Source organism: Pezoporus flaviventris, unplaced genomic scaffold (assembly GCF_033815535.1).
Source record: "Pezoporus flaviventris isolate CSIRO_AGI_PZ_B2104156 unplaced genomic scaffold, CSIRO_AGI_Pfla_v1 ptg000070l, whole genome shotgun sequence".
NCBI lineage: Eukaryota > Metazoa > Chordata > Aves > Psittaciformes > Psittacidae > Pezoporus > Pezoporus flaviventris.
In genome coordinates this window covers 7,128,444-7,145,529 of record NW_026892618.1, presented here as the reverse complement: position 1 = coordinate 7,145,529, position 17,086 = coordinate 7,128,444, and positions in this window count along the sequence as shown.

The following is a 17,086-nucleotide window of genomic DNA, read 5'->3' as shown; positions in this document are numbered from 1 at the left end:
AACAGCAGGATTAGAGTGTTCAGAGAAATACATATCAAGAGGTATCCCATATTGCTACTTATTGTTCCCTCTCTTAGTATCTAAACACAAACACAGCCCCTTGCCAAAATTTACACTTGACCTGGAGAGACACTACTGACCAAGGGCAGGCCTCCTGGCTGCGCATCCTTGGCCATGGGGAAGAGCTGCCCCACATTTGCACAGCTGCCATTTTCCCACTGCTTCCCAGCCGTTTGGATGACCTTGTCACCTATGAAGACGTACTGTCTGGCTGCAGGAAGCATTTGGCCACAGAGGCTGCTAGCCTGGAAGAGAGAGTCTCAGACAACAGAACAGACTACCAACCCTTGGATCTACGTAAGTAGTGAGAGACTTTAGGAAGACTTGTTCTTTACTGTACTGTTTACCAGAGGCTGTCTTGCACATGACCTTCTCAAAATCCAGTGGAGGACCCATTGCTAAGTTTGAACAGGAGTTCCCTCTGGAAGCCTTGGTAGGAGAGAAAGGTGAATGAAAAATGTTCCACAAGCAACAACTACTTTCCCTCAAATTGTATTTCTGAAAAAGGAACCACGTAACCATGGAACAAGATCACTCTGTACTGCGGTTAACGGTGTAACGGGTCTGATGAACCTCTCTGCAACCATCCCACAGCTTTAATCTTCAGGTCTTCTGTCAGCTGTCCTATCTTCCCCTGGTACTGCAGCACACACGTGATGGGGGCACACAACATCATGTGCTTCCCACAGCCACCAGGACCAATCTGGGGTGCACAACCAGGCAGTCGAGGTTCTCCAGTGATGTCACCTGGGCATCAAAGATGAAGGACAAGTCAAGGGCAAAGCCCTGATATGCAGGCACATGGGGTTTGCTTCCTTAACATCACTACTTATCTCTGCCCACTTTCCACCACAAATCCTCTCAATATTTCTTCAGTCACATAAATTACTCCATTTACCACCATCTGAAAGCCTCCACTGGGCTTCATCCATTTCTACGCACGTTATTCATCTCCTTCAGCATTTTCTCATGCATGCAAAATGCAGCCATGTCAGTAACGCCTTAGTTCAACAAAGAACTGGTATAGGAGGAAATTATTGTTCAGCCCACTCTTCAAATAATTTCTACTTGATTGATTTCAAAACATTGATCTTTAAAGGCCTCTTCCAAACCAAACTCTTCAGTGATTCTATGAAGAATTTGTAGGAACCTACCTTTAGAAAGCTGGAGAAGTCTGCTGGCTGATTAAACCACAACAAAAGATATCTTCTATGGTCCAGGGGCAGAGGATCAACAACATGTATCGGAGATGACTTGACTCTTGGGACAGAGCAGTCAATGTCCTCATTGACTTCATAGGGATAACCTCCATTTTGGGAGGAAAACATAAAATTCACCAGCATAATCACACAAAAAGGCCAAGAAAACTGAACAAAAAGCTCACAATGCAAACAAGACATGATAGATTGCTACCCAACCGTCACCCACACACATCTCTCTCTCCATTCTTAAACTTTTTAAATACCAGCAACCCACCACATACTGTAACCCTCTAAAATACCAACAGGTCAGCTTTTAATCACAATCATCTATTGCTAAAATGTAGAATTTGTCATCTAATCATGGTTAAGCAGACTTACTGAATGTTTCAAAGTTTGTCAGAGTGTTTGCATCTTTTCCCTGAGAACAATTCTTTTAGCTATAAGCTAAAGAAAAGGGAGACCAAATTCCATATCTCCCACTGAAGAGAAGCATGCTGTTTAAGATCAGCAGTGGTCTGTGCTGTAGAGCAGCTACATTGCCAGCCAGTCAGTAGATGGGTACTGGTTAGTCAGAGAGCAAACAAATAGTTCTCAACCAACCAAAACTTGCATTGCCTTCTTGCCAGAAGTGCAGAAACACAGGAAAAGGGGGTTATAAGGGTTAGAGAGCTAGGAATACATAAACAGGGAAGGGTACAATGAAGGAGAAAAGTGTAGACAAACAGGACACAAACCCCTAAGAAGTCATGCTTTCTTAAATGTCACTGTTTATTTAACACCATGGCTTAAAAATGGGCCTGTTTAAAGTCACAACAGACATCCTGAGTTCTGAATATCCTTCGAGAATACAGTCAAGTAATGAAAAAAAAAAATTAATAAAGCCCTGTGTGTTTCCTACAATGTTTTAAAGGTAGACTACTGAGCAAGTATGTCATTAGTGAATGTCCAGAAAACTGTTTACAAAGGTGTTCAGCCAGTTTTTGACAAGAGCAGTCTGTTCATGTCTCTACAGAATATTTCCTTTTATTTCTGTTTATTCACCTGGTTCAAAGTAATGACTGGCTTATTCAAACTGAAAGAGCCTTCGGGGACTGCAAAAGCATGGAAATTGCTTTTGCCCGCCATATCTGCAAATAGGAACTAGTTGTAAGGAGCTAAGCTCTGTGATTTCTGAAACACTGAGGAACACAGTGACCAGAAAAAGAAAAAAAATGAAAAAAATCAATCAGTTAATTATTTTTTGAGAAATAAATCTTGCTTTGTTTAAATTGAATCCATGCAAATGTCAAATATATTTAGCCAAGCTCGCTTTCCTTGAATCAGAACCAGCTAAGGTAGCTTTATTTAATGACAAATTTTAAATGCTGGGGGATTTGTGCATTAATTGAATTCCAGCTTCCATTAAGCTATAAACATTAAGCTTAAGCTATACTGGAATGAATTGAGAAACAAAACCTGATCCTTATCTTGTTATATTCTGATCATGAAAAACTGATAAAAGCAAAGACTCTAAAGCATTAACCTGGCAGAGTTGATTAAACATGCACAGCCATAGCACTTTTGGATAGCAAAAGTAGGTTTAAAAGGCAACACAGACAATATTTGCTCAGTGCATACTGGCGGCCCCCCAAAAGAAGATGAAATAGTTTAAATACAGACTTCTTATTTGGTCGTTTAAATGTATTTAAGTAAATAATTTACAGCACTTCAGTTTGTACCAGTTGACCTCAGAAACACCACCGTTCTGACCCCAGCTCTTTTCCCAGCACAGGGGCCTGCTGTCCAGTCATCAGCTCAGCTCCTTCTACAACTCAGTAAGTTTTTGTGTCTTTCCTCCCTCCCTATCCTTGCTGCCTCATTGCCTCTGGATGAGTCCCAGTAGATTACTACTGCCCAGCAGACAGCTTGCCAACCTAGATAAGTCAACCACTGCCAACTGCAGACACAGAGTGTAGCTGTACTGCATCCTCTACTTCATCTAGCTTGGAGCAGGAATAATGGCAAACAAGAGGTTACTCACCTTCAGCTCCACCAGTGAGTGCTACAAGAAAAACAGAACAAATTCCTCATTAGCTCCTTGAAACCTTTTCTTGTAGTACAGTGGTGGCATAAGGGCTCAGGACCAGTCACTGTAGCCATCAAACCCTCACAGTCATGAGGATTCAGCTCACCATTCACAAACCTCAGGATTAAAAAAACCCAGTTAAGGACCATTTCCCCCAGATTTGCAGCCTGCAGAAGGTACCTGACACCCACAAAGGGGAGGCCAGCTCAAACTCCTTGCTTTCATTTTGCTGGCAGAGACTCCGTGGACTTCTGTGCACATCTCAAGCTATTTTCTAGGGGCTAACTTGAAAAAATTTCCTGGAGTGGTTCTTTGGGTTGAAAGGAGCTGGGCTGGAGTGCAGTAGTGCAAGTTCAGGGGCTGTCAGTCCTTCTAAGTCACCCAGTTCCAGGTTAAAACATGGTCCCAGCTGGTTTATCTTCAGGGATAGGTCTATAGAATTGATCTGAGGCTTCACAAAGGTTTGATTATGAATTCCTGTTGCTGCTTAGGAATGATGGATTTGCTTCTAAAGAATAAAATACTAAAGGGCAAGACTGAAAGCAGAGCTGCACCCGTATGTAAACCCAATCTAAGCATCCACTTTACATTTCCTCATACTATCCCCCCCACCCCGTACCTACTCCTTTACATTCCTCACCTCATCATTCAAAGGGATGAAAATGCTGCAAAGAGTGACAATTTGAAACTGTACTGCAATGGAAAAAGGCAAAAGAAATGCTTGTGAGCATATCCTTCAGGCACAGAGTCAGCCCATTCAAACCCCTACCCAGCTCATACTCCAAAATCAGAGGTGTCCTTTCAGGGCAATCCTGTAGGCATCATGCTTTAGATCTCAGAAGATCTGAGGGTGTAACAGGGCCCTGATGATATAAACTAAGAAATACACAAAAAGGGTATGAAAATATGAGCCTAAGAGAAATGCTGAAGGAGGAAAGGAGGTGCACATAGTCCCTAAGACATGAACTTAGTCTGAAAGAGATGAGACTGGACTGTGCAGGAAGCAGCTGAAGTGTCCTTTACTTCACATTATCTTTCAAAGCATAGTAATGATTCAAGAAATACTAACAGCTTTGTCTTCCAAAATGCACAAAAGACATATGGCCTTGCAAAAAGATGGCAATCAAACATTGATTTCAGTAATTACATTTTTTCACCTTCATGAGAAAGAATGTAGGGGTGTCATTTTCCAGTAATTAAAGTTAAGCCATGCTTTCAGTGTACTTGGAGTGTTTGTTACTGCAGAAACTATTCTGAATAGGCCAGGCATTGTAAAAAAAAAAAAAAACAAAAAAAAAAAAAACTACCCCAAAAAAACACCAAACCCCCCAAAATCCCAGTTTCTCCACCCCTCCTCCCAGCTATATACTACGTATTTGTAGCTAGTAGTATAGTTTTCTGGATTTGAAGAAACAAGGAAGATGTGGTGCTGGTCAAGCTGATCTAGTTGACATCCCTGCTCACTGCAGGGGGGCTGGACTAGATAACCTTTGAAGGTCCCTTCCAACCCAAACCATTCCATGATTCTATGATCTTCAGGCAAAGATTGTGTGAACATCTTGGATACAGCAAACAAGTATAACACGATGGTTTCTGATAGATGACAGACAGTTGCCAGGTGAATTTCAGCACAAATGTACTGCTCACAGCGTTCTGGATGAAGACCTCAAGTTACTGTACCAGTGCCCCAAGAGAGGCAGTTAACTCAATTAACTCTGAAGATCTGCAAGGAAAGGTTCATAAATGCCCTCTGTAAGAGATGTCCTCTTCCCCCCACACCCCTGCCACATCCTCACAGTGCTGCACATTGCCAGGCTACCATCACACACTGTCCCTCAACCTGCTTCCCATGTGAACAGGCCAGCTGGGGAAGTTTTAGCTTTGGCTACAGGTTTCAAAAGCCAAGTTCTCCCAACCCAAAGGTGATGACCTGAAGACGAGTATTTTCCAAACATCTGCTTTACAGGAAGCTGTGAGGAAATACAAGACACAGCCTGCTGCTTGACATGGTTTGAATTTTTGGTGTATCATCACTCTCAAGCCAGGACACAAACTTGACAGGCAAAAGTCAGAACGAAGTTTCTGACAAATGGGAAATCCATGAACCTCCCGGGAAGATTTACCTCATTCTTAAAAGCAAGAGTTCCAGAACTACTGCAGATAAAGTCTGTGATGTTGCTTCCAATTTCCCAGGGCTTTCCCAGTACATGCAGGGCTATGTGGCCCAGTGACAGACCTCTTGCCTTGCATGCTCAGTCCCCTGCATCTCCAGGTGGTCTTTGCTCTGAAACTGCTCCGACCTACTGTAATGACCATAGGAGAGAGTGGAAAAAAGGCTCCTTGTGCTTAACACCTAGTCTCCACAAACTAAAACACCTGAAAAAGGGGGTGAAAAAGGACACACATTTCTCAGAGAGCATTAGTATATGCATACCTCCCATCAGCTATCGATGAAAGGCACAGAATATCACTACTGTCATGGCATTCTTAACCAGCATCATTGTCATCCCTTGTTGTCTAAAATCTGAATATTCCTAAAGACAGGTAATTTTTTGACTAGCCTTCCGTAATTCAGAGAATCCAAATTCACTGCTTTTCATTAAATGAAATTTGCCTGAAAGTAACTATTGGTAATTTTACAGTTCCATTTTTATTAGGACTTAGTAATTACAAATGATAACTTGGAAACTTGGATATTGCAGACGATTGGATCTGGAAGACAGACAAATCTGAAGGCAAAGCATTTATTTGCCTCAAAGCAGAACGAGATCAGTTGCAGACAAGAAACATCCCCAAGAAACTCCTTCCACACTTTCTGGAGTGAAGGAATGTGACGAACATAGTTGTGCCCTACAGGCAAATGTCCCCTTTACACAAGGGCTGAGCAGTTTCTGTTTCAGAAAGGATTACCTAGTAAGATCCAATAATCGTGGCTGCATTTTCTGCTTCTCAGCAAACCTGGGGTTCAGTCTGCACATGTAATAACCACAGGGTGTATTTGCACACATGCAGACCATACAAAACCTGCCCCTTAGATAGGATACTGCTGGCCAGAAGTGACTTGAGAACCCAGTTAACTAAAACACCAAAAGCCACCACCTTAAAAGCAAATAAATTCCTAAGTCTTGATCATCATGAAACTCTAGCACCACTTTTTTAATATATATAAATGTGGGATGATGTTTCATGGCTCTGAATGAAGTATTTTGATGGGAAAGCCTGGCATATACCTTGCCTTTGTAAGCTGGAATAATAGCCACAAAAAGTCACCTTTGTTAATATATAATAGACTGCAAAATAAAATAGTGGTTCAAACAATGATTTTGTCAAGTGTTGAAACACCTGATGTCCTACAGTGATGAAATCTTCCTGGCTAGACAATAAAGGTTTGGTGTGAGAAACTGGATTCATATTGTACTTCTAAGTGGCAAGCTGATATTGCTGTCAAATGTACCTCTCTCATGCTGTAAAATAGGTTCTAACAATGACAAACACTCCAAACAAGGTGAAAGGGAAGATTGTCTAAGAAAGTGATTTCTTTTCAGCTTTGAAAAATATTTCCACTTAAAAGTGTAAGTTCTGGCACAGAAATGCTTTGCAGCAGCGTTCTCTAGGTACCTGTAAAACAATCTGTTTCCATCCATGTCATTCAGATATGGTTCATCCACATCATGAGCTGAGGAATACCCATCCTGACAGAAATGTAATTCTAAATTCTACAGCGTACCATAGTTTGGGATAGTAGTACTGACTCCTGGTGATTCTGTGGACAGAGAAGACAAAAACCAGAGCTGCCAGGGTTAAGCCGAAATCAATACCATTATCTGAGCACTGTCTTGTCTACTACTTCTCTGGACTCCATGAATTCTGAGAGATGGTATGTATCAGCTGAAAAAACCTCTGAAGTATTTGCCATCAGTATCTAGCTACTGTACTCCTGAGAACAAGAGGAAGATAATCTGCATTGTCTTTGGGCATAAGGAGATCCGTCTCAGGGATAAATGTCTATGGAATACTTAGGGTACTATAAGCAGCTTTAGAATCCACTTTGAAAACTGAGGCTGTACTGTTACTGAATTTAATAGAATCAAACCTTTTCAACAGGGGGATGGTCTTAGATAACCTCAAGCTGATGATCAAAATATACCTGCAGAGAACACTTGTGGCAAACAGACTCTCTTGCTCAGATGGTCTGCTACCTACTGGCCCTCCCTGCAGTGAATTTACTTGATTTATGATGTTCCGTTCTCAAGACAGGTTAGTTTCCTAACAAATATGGTTTCATTCCCCCTGTTTGCTTAAGGTTGTCAGATAGCCCAGGCTCCGACACAAAATGTCACTTTTCCAAATCCAATGAAGATTCACACAACAGCCATAGCGGCTTTCAGTCCTCAAACACCTATGTGAAGTCTGAAATTCAGTTTTGACCATACTCTGTGCATCAGAAAATTACATGACTGGGGGATTAGTAGGCTCTAGTGCCCTTTGTAGGTAAACATTTTCTGTTATTTCCATTACAGAAAGGATAAGGAAGATTTCCAGACTCTTATCAGCAGACTGGCACTGTTAATATTCTGACTTCACTGACATCTAAAACTGTATGAAGTTTTACTAAGCAAACTGTCACAAATATGCAAGCTGCTAGATATCCCAAAGGACTGCTGTTTTCATTTCTGATGAACCTGGATCAGCCTGTAACTCCTCTTCTCTGAAATCTTGCAGACGGCTGAGAAAGAAGAAAGGGTCTTTGTGATTCTGAAATCCAAGACCCCAAGGTCTTAGACTGTCTCTACAGTCTCTTCTCCCAAGAGAAGAGTGATAAAGGCATACAGAGATTGCTCATCCAAGGACTACGTACCGTTTCTGATTACCATATCCTTGTTCTTAATTCATAATACCTTCTATGGCTGTTTCAGCTGTTATCTCAACTAGCAATAGACCACTCAGAAAACACATTCTGTTGAGAAAGGCACAAGGAATCTACTATGAGCAATCAACCTAAACAGCCAATGCAATATGTGTTATACCAAAGAGAGTGTGCCTCTAACCTATTGAGGATATTCTAAGAGGACTTCACTCACATGAAGTATCCTCATCCTAGTATACAGACTCAGAACTCCTCTTATTTCCTCTTTCTTGGGTACCAAGTCTTAAATTTCTTCTCTCTATGCAGTTGTAGACTCAACAGATAGACTTTCACAAGTTTTTTCCCCACCCCATTTGCCTGTATCTTGATGGCACAAGTACTGTAAGAGTAAGAAATGGAGATGAAGGCTGTCAGCACCCTGAAAGAGAGTAACGCTTCCACCATCAGGCAATTTTGGAATGAGAGGCTATGGATACCACACTTGGTGCTGAGTTTAGTGCTGCTGGGCCACACAATAGGACTCTAGTCCCATTAAGGCAGATACCAAGAAGCTCGACATAGCACATTCTGTTTGTAACAGAACTTTAGGTGACAAGCATTGACTTTCATCCCCTTAACTTTACCCCCTTGAACATCTCGGACATTAGGTATGACTCTTGCTAGATCCAGACTCTACGATTTCATCTAAGTCATACACACACATTGAATACATCTTCTAGCATGGAAGCTGGAAGGGCTCAAACATGGACTGTACTTAAAACCACCACAGTATTCCAAAAAGCTTTGAAAGAGCTTTGTACAGAATTTTGCAGCTACAATTTCCTCTTTTGAGTACAGTACAATCATGTGAAGAAAAGCAACAGCTTTTAAATTTGCATATACAAAGCAGCTCTAAAAAATGTCACTATTATATGCATGACAATCTAAATAATAAAAACAAGGTAGGGAAAAATACATTTCAAAACTCCTTATAAGCAACCTGAAAAAAGATTTTATGTGACGTTATAATGTAATATTTTTATACAGGGGCATCATGATTATTAACTATTGCTACTTGTAAGAAAGATGTGAAGTGCAGTTTTAGCTCCTACTTAGGTAAACATACATATATGTGCATAAACTGCACCTGAGTTTCAGGAAATCAGTTCTATTACTCTCTTGCAAATCTCTACACCTCAGTTTCTAAATGACCCAAAGCCTTAGTTTCAATTTTTATTATTTTTTTTTTAATCTATAGCAGTTTTACAAATGGAAACTGGAATTAAAAATGGTAAAATGCACTTAAAACCAGTGCTACTTGTCTTTTTTCAACTTAGCATGCAGTGCAACAAATGTTCAGTTTTATACATTTCCATGTAACTTGGATTAATCATGCCAAAGAGCAACGTGCATTTTCAAAAACACTGTTAGTTTGGCGGTTACCAAAGTATTACTAATTCCCTCAGATTAATAAAATTAGAAACCACTGAGAAGTGTCACTTCACCTCTTCAGTCTAACACCCCACCCCAACAAAGATACCACACTTGAAAACCGGCAAGTTACTTTAGTCCAACGTTCTGCTCAAAGCAGAGACTTTACATCTAGACCAGGCCACCTGTCAGCACCACTGCTGTTTCTTTCTTCATTTTTATTAATACGCTATATTTGATCACTGAGAAAGGCAATTTAAATGTTTCTTGGGATTACAAGGAAGCAGATGCTTCGGAAGCTTGGCTTCGAGAAAAAACGAGTCAGCAATATTAACCAGTAGAGGGAAACACAGCCTCAAGAAAACTGACTCACCCTCTTGAAGATGGTTTTTATCCATCACATCCATTGAAATGGACTGATTTATCCAGGGATACATTAGAGCCATTGTTGTCTTGTATTTACTCTGTACACTGACAGAAATAAATACAGTGATCTCTGCTTTGATTTCTGTTACTATATGACTTTGACATCTTGGGCTTGATTTTTTCAAGGTTGTGCTTCCTACTCCATGAAGTTAATGGGTGCAAGGTGCACTTGGCAAAATACGATTCAAATCCAGTTAGAAGTGACTTCTGGATGTTGGAATTTACATCTTTCACCTTGGAAACTTCAAACACCAGTCACTGCGGCACCAGATGCTTGCGGAAAAACCACTTCTGGAAAAAGAAACAGGATGCACAGGCATGACCAGCATCCTCTAAGAGCACTTCTCACACACTACTTCAATGTGTCTCTTTCCAAATACTGATGACCCACATCTTTTCTATACAAAAGAAGCGCAGTATTAGGCTAGGCTTTGTCAGAAGCTCGAAGACAGAACTGGAAAGCATACAGTCAAAGCAGATGACAAGGTTGGAAGGACACAGGAAAACAGCATGTCAATAATTGGTTAACACACTGCTGCCTTAAAGAGGTGTGTTCAGACAGCATGTATCCAAAACACTGGGAGGGCTTCCAAACATAACAGGGAATGTAGGAATTGTAGAAAGAGCTTCCAAGAGTGGGACTGCACACAAGCATGAATTTCATCTCTTTGAAAGCCCTTCACTACTACGGCCTTGCAACATCTGCTTCCAAACCCCTCCAAACCAGCCAGCATCTCATATGTACTGTTCTAGCTCCTAAGGGTTACATCTGTTAAAGGACACTTATGAAAACATATAATTAAAAGATGCTGAACTCCTCTAGGCAACCAAAGCAAACACACACACTCTGACCTGCCTGCCAACTCTATACGAACAAAACAATGCACCACAGTGTGCTCCGCTCCAAGGGACACTGATGCAGTGATATTAAACACCAGTCATTTGGGCTTAAGGGAAATTTAATTAAAATGCAATGGCCATGATGAGTAATCTTGCATGATTTGGCTGCCTTAAGAACACACCCTTTTCTTTCCACCCGCCACATTCACAGTCATCTACAGCCTCATCCTAGAAGTACTGAGCATCTTTTTTCTCTGAAGTCAGGAGGCACTGATAAAATTAAGCATTTCAAGTCATTTCAACAGAGCATCACAATCGCATTGCCCTTACTCTTACTGTACTCCAGTCCCCACCATGTGGAAGAGCCCAATGCTGCTGCACACAGAGACCTGATGTGACTTTGGTCATCAAAAGTGGGTCTGCACAGTGTCCTTAATGTTAAATTCCTGTGACTGCATCCTCACTTTTGTTGCTATCATCTTCAGCTGTACGCAGCTCACTGGGAGCACCCTATGTGACAAAGAAAACTGTGGCAACTGAGCCTAGTTAGGCAAGTCTCACTACCCTTCCTGTCTGCATGCTGGCTACATCAGTTGCTCAAGAACAGACACTGATAGTTTCTACCTGAAAATGCAGTTATGACACTGGCAGTAATTCCATACATGAGGGTGAAAAGCAGGCTGAATGCAAAGCGTAAGAGTCAGCCAACATAAAGAATCTTGGTAGCCTTTAGTAACTTTCCATCCAATGGATCCTACAGCAGAACGGGTAGCTGCGGCTGCACCACAGGGATGATACAACTATTCATTACTGACATGCTGTTTCCTTACATCCTTCCACCAAATGTCATCATTTTTGGCCGTATGCCTTCCAGAGCAGGCTCACCTTTGTGTACAGTCTAGAATAACACACATTCAATGCCACTTTCATCTCAGTAAGTCCCTAAACTTCCAAGGAAACACAGCTAACTCAGCTGCTATAAAAAAAAACAGCAAGAGCTCCATATGAGTACTGATGCAAAACAGCCTTGCACAAAGGGACATTAACCACAACCCATTGAAACTGAGGAGAAAAATATAATTCGGTGCTCCCCCCACCTTTTAGGCAAGGTGACAGTCACAGAGATTTCTGAAAAGAATGGCCAGTCTTGTAAGAAGTGCCACAAGACTTTAGCTCGGTTGCAAAAAAGAACCTGCAACAGTTAAGAACTGCTGACCTTTGAAATTAAAGCAAAAAAGCCACCTAACATCATTTGGTAAAACCGTATCTCACCACAGCAATGGGAGGAAAAGTTTAGAGAAGAAATCAACTTTAGGAACCCCTCTTATCCTTCTGCTACTACATCATCCCAACGTGAAGCAGTCAGCTGCATCTAACGAAGGCCGTACTGCTTTAATGTCTCCCATCCAGGCAAACTGATCTGATGTGACAGCTGATGAAATCAGAACCAGGAATGTTGCAACAGGAGGTTATGCACGCTCACTTAAAAAATCTGGAAACTTAGGTACTGAAAATACTCTTTCTTTCCTTCCCTTCCCTCTAGTGGGCCTCTTCTCCCATTTCAGGGTTTTCCTGTTCCAGAATGAAGCCTCATAACTGAGCTGCAATTTTGCATTTCCATTCCCTGCTCACAACTTCAGCTGCTTTCAAAGTATGCGAGCTATTACTAAGATTCGGTGAAGAAGAAAGCTCACCAAGTCCAAGCCATGAAAGCATTCAGGCTGCAGCAAATGCTTTGAATGATTTTGTGGAGTTCTTCCCTTGGGGTCTTGCAAACAGGACCACAGAATGCTGTACAGTGTGCTGTTACAGAGAAGACCAAGGAGATACTCTTCTTGCCTACAACTCTTCTTGCCAGAAGGCTGGAAAAAAAGGACTTAGAAGAAAACTGGACTGCAAAACAGCTAGCAAACCACTGAGGTTACTCCTTTCTTTCCCAAAAACCCCAAGCTCTTCATCTTGCCTCTCCATCACCACAGATGGGACCTCTAGTCCATTAGTGACCTATCACAGCTGGAAGAGATTCTGCCCCCTCCTTCCCCATTTCCTCCTGTCTTAACTTCATGTTCTTACAGAGACAAGCATTGTCACCACTAAGCAGATGAACATGGATGGATACCAGGGATAATAGAAAGCAGCATCCTACTCCTTTCTCTTGGAAACTCATCTCTGTATTCTTCTGTATCTCTCCATCCCAGATCTTAAGGGCTGTAGGGAGTAAGCAAGCAGCAATTATCACCAAGCATACAGCTCTGACAGCAGCTGTATGCTTTCTCTAGGAAGCTAAAGACAGGTAGAACTAGGAGGAGGATTTTCTACTTCATTAGAAATCTTCAGAAGCGCTGTCAAAAAATTATTTTTTTATTTTAAAAATAAAAAAGAATTTTACTTTTTGAAGTAAAATATGGAACAATTGGAACTCCATCTCTGACAGAAACTTTCTAGTGCGTTTCACATGATTTTGGATCCCAGTATTATTTACTCATCTCTCTTTCATAAACTGGGATAGTAGATCCACAGTGGATCAGAGCAAACATGCAGGAGACCAAAGAACTTGTCTAAATCTCTGTACCAGGCATTTGCAAAGAAAGAAAGAAAGAAAGAAAGAACTCGGCAGTACTGACACAGCAACCACTGATTTCACCAGCTGGCAAGGACAAGTGCTGTTTATCCTAACCACTGAAGCACGCCAATGTCCAAGATAAAGTGCATTAGTCAATAAACAATGCAGGGCTTAGATTAGTGCAGTTAAACTAATGCTTTGCTTATTAGCCTGCACAGCAGCAGCAAAACTGGGGGGGGGGGGGGAGAAGCACAGAGGGACACAGCCTTTCTCCCATGGATTCCATCCTTAAGGCTTTTGAGGTGACTTTGTCACTGCACTGCATGCTCTCCCCTCTCAACGTTACCATCTCAGCAGAGGAAGCTCTCCAAAGTAATACGCTGGAAAAATGCTGAAGTGATGACAACATAGGAGTCACAGAGAAGATGATGTGATGTCTACTTCCAATCTGATGCCTAGATTTTGCAGACCATCTAGAGGTAAATGTACAGTGATAAACCATGTTTTCAGTCAGAGAAAGAGCAGGTTGGAGAAGCAGCCAAGATGGTAATGTAAAGAATAAGGAAAGTGACCCAGAAAAATACAAAGATAGTGGTCAAAACCCAGCTGTCTGCTTACTTCATGCACAACTGGGAATGCAGGCCAGCCAAGTTGCAGAGGTTTTCCAGATCTTATACTAAGCAAAATTATCACCTCTTTCTCTTTCAGTTTGGCCTCAGTACAAATAAACTCCACCCCAAGATCTCATTATACTAAGCAAAGCAGAGTGTGTTAAGTAATCTAGTTCTGTAGCCAGCGCAAAAGCACAATTCTAATTGAGAGAAAAATGCAGAAATGCAAAAAGAACTATTTATCTCAGGCTTCCCCAACCATCACAGCACAGGTCGGATTTATCACTACAGACCTTTAGTTCTGTCTCCCTGGCACTGTACAAACAAGAAGATCAAAATATTTCATGATGAATATCCAATTACTATTTAATTATTTATACTTGGTAATCATATTCAAATGACAAAACTTAAAGTAGCAAAGAAAAAGGAATGTTACTAATACCTTCTTGACCATGGCTCTTGAATTGGAGCTTTTAAGTGAAGTACATGAGAAATAAATTTCAAGGAGACCAATCCCTTCATCAAAGATAGCTATATGAATGCAACAGCCAGGGACCTACTGATCTTCTCAGAACTGCAGTTTGCTGAGTCTCACTCACTGAGACAGTACAGTAAAACCAGATAACTCTATTTTCATTAACTTCTTTTAATTTCTGTTTAACTTCTACATGTTTGGGGCTGTGAAATACAAAAAGAAACTGCATAGTAACAAAACCTGTCTTTCTCCCCCTAAAAAAGCAAGTCACACTTTTAGAGTAATACACACAAACATCAAAGAACAATTATCTATAACAGACACTGAAAAAGAAATACTGTTAAGCTACTATATGTGTGCCTGGGATAAGGACAAGAACAAGCACGAGCAGTGGTTAAGAGCAGAAATAACAGCAGGTTTTTTGCTATGACAAGCAGGCAGGAGCATTTGAAAGGGATAAAAAAAAAGGGAGGGTGGGAAGGCATTCTGGACTATGAAGGCAGGAGGAGAAAATCTGTGAACTTCAGGCAGTAGAACAGGGACCACATTGCTGAATATCCATAAAAGAGAACATATAAAGGGGGACAAGAACTAGCTTAGCAAGATGGGATATATGAAACTAAGAAGCCTTTTAGATGGTTCTCAGCCACTCTATCAAATATTAAGGAAATATATTAACATTAAATGTTAAGGAAATATTAAGGATAGTAATTAAATTTAAACATTAAATATTAAGGAAAGTGACAGAAAAGCACTTGTGCAAGCATGAGCATATGCATTAAGTATACTCGTAAGTACTGAGCCACAAGAGACAAAATGGCCACAAGACTGCAGAGGCAGATGTTTTACCTGCTTACACAGATACCACAGTGCTACCAGAGACATGGTCTGGCACACATATTTGCAAAACGAACTGCTCCTACTGGAGCCAGTTTCCACTGACATGTAAAAGAACTACACAAGCACACAGAAAACAGGAACAAAAATATCCGTACCGCCATATGGAATCTTCACCAGTTGCAGCCCTCGCTTTTCAACAGGGTTCAGAGAACAAGTTCCTGTACTGTTCATCGTGATTATTAGAGAATGGAGAACCTATTGCTCTAGAAGACAAGCCTCTGTGTGAGGAATTCCATTTCATATCTGAGCCATCAGAACTGCTTACAGCTTGATAGGTGATGTCTTAGCTCCACCTTCCACAATCTCTCTCTCCTTTTTTGACACCTCTCTAGAAATACTAGACTATTAAATTGTTTGTCTTTCCCATTGATACAATACACTGGTGGTTCGGGCATCATGTCAACAATAGTCATGTAAGTGCTTATGAAACAATTGCCTCACTCTTGCTAAAATCTTGGTCTAAAGAGCACCTTGAAACCAATTCCTACATTTGTCTTCTATCCAAGGGCACTTCCTGCACAAAGCGTGTTACACTATTTTTACGCAAACTGTGCTTTCACCCTGGTATCATAAAATTTAAAATATGTCAAGATTGAAAGTCCAAGGGCGTAATACCCTTCTATCTCCTTATGCTCCCTCTTGCAATTACCAAGCAGCTTAAGGTTTTACAATTGACTCTCCATTCTCCACTTCAATTTCACCAATTCTTTGGCTTTATAACACACATTACCACAGCCCTCTGAAAGATTTAGCCAGGATTTCAAGGACAGAAGGAAAAAACTACAAAGAAACTGAACATTCTACTGTGTTAAGAATAAGAGGGGTTTACTGATAACATATTAACTCAGTATCTTGCTTCCCTTTTTGCTTTTTGTAATGCAAATTTCAAGTAAGCACATCAGTGTATGTCTAACTCTTTATGGTGTTTCAACTAACAACAAAAAAGAGATACGCGAAAGATCCATAACCTATGGTTTTAAACATGAGCTTTCTTCAGAAACAACATATAGTAAGAATTTACGTGACCATGTCTGTAACAAAACCCTGCCACTGTGGCCTCGAAATCCAAAAGCACATCACAGAATCATTGAACAGTTAGGTCTGGAAAGGACCTTAAGATCATCTAGTTCCAACCCCCCTGCCATGGGCAGGGACCCCTAACATTAAACCATGTTGCCCAAGACTCTGTCCAGCTTGGCCTTGAACACCACTTCTTCGGGCAACCTGTGCCAGTGCCTCACCATTATCTGATAGTTTAATGAATCTCTGATATGTTGAGAACTGCAGTTCTGTTTCTCTCTAGCAATTTCCAAAGCTATCAGTATGGCATGATCAGTATAGTATGATTTTCCTTTTTTTCTTTTTTTTACAACTCAGGAGACTTGCTTTCAGTGAGTTAGGTGAACTCATAACTGGTAAAAACCAAAGACCTGATGTTGAGGCTCCAAGGCACCTGGGAAAATTATTCATGTCAACAGAAAGCATTTTAGAACTCCTAGGAATGGGGGGGGGGAAGCCTAGTATGATAAAGAATATTTAACAGGTTTTACTTTTCTGGCTTAGCTGCTGCTTTGATACAAGATCAACAGATTGCTGAAGTTAACCAGCACTTCAAGAGAGGGGAACTGGCACAGAAGATACCAAAATGAACCTCACACTCTCAAGAA